The 562-nt window shown below is 41.6% G+C and overlaps 1 protein-coding gene across 1 annotated transcript in view; it reads left to right on the forward strand.

Moving 5' to 3' along the window:
• The window catches only part of SLAIN2 (SLAIN motif family, member 2), a 57,641-nt gene that overhangs the window by 22,731 nt on the left and 34,348 nt on the right, over nt 1-562 (forward strand). The gene's annotated exons all lie outside the window — the stretch shown is intronic.

Consider the following 562-nt stretch of genomic DNA (forward strand, 5'->3'; position numbering starts at 1 on the left):
TTTACATGTTTAAAAATATAATTAGAGAAATAAAATAACATTCATCGTTACCAGGTCTCCGGCAAGAATATGCAGCCACCACGTCTCGGCGCAGTTCTGGTTCATCTTGCAATTCTACAAGACGGGGTACTTTTAGTGATCAGGAACTTGATGCACAAAGTTTAGATGATGAAGATGACACTATGCATCATGCGGTATACCCTGCTGTTAACAGGTTTTCACCATCACCACGCAATTCACCTCGGCCATCACCTAAGCAGTCACCCAGAAATTCACCTCGTTCACGGTCTCCTGCTCGGGGGATAGAGTATAGCAGAGTGTCCCCACAGCCCATGATTAGCCGCTTACAGCAGCCCCGCCTCTCACTTCAAGGCCACCCCACGGATTTACAGACAAGCAATGTGAAAAATGAAGGTAAAGCATAGCAGATTTTACTAATAATTAGAATGTTTCTGGGAAAAAATTGTCCTTCATATTTCAGTATGAAAGTGACACAGTTTTCACCAAAGTTTTATACTTCAGTTAAGTAAATCAAGCGTTTAGTCAGGTTTACCATTTTATT

This window comes from Propithecus coquereli, unplaced genomic scaffold (genome assembly GCF_000956105.1).
Source record: "Propithecus coquereli isolate 6110/MARCELLA unplaced genomic scaffold, Pcoq_1.0 Scaffold143, whole genome shotgun sequence".
NCBI classification, from domain to species: Eukaryota; Metazoa; Chordata; class Mammalia; order Primates; family Indriidae; genus Propithecus; species Propithecus coquereli.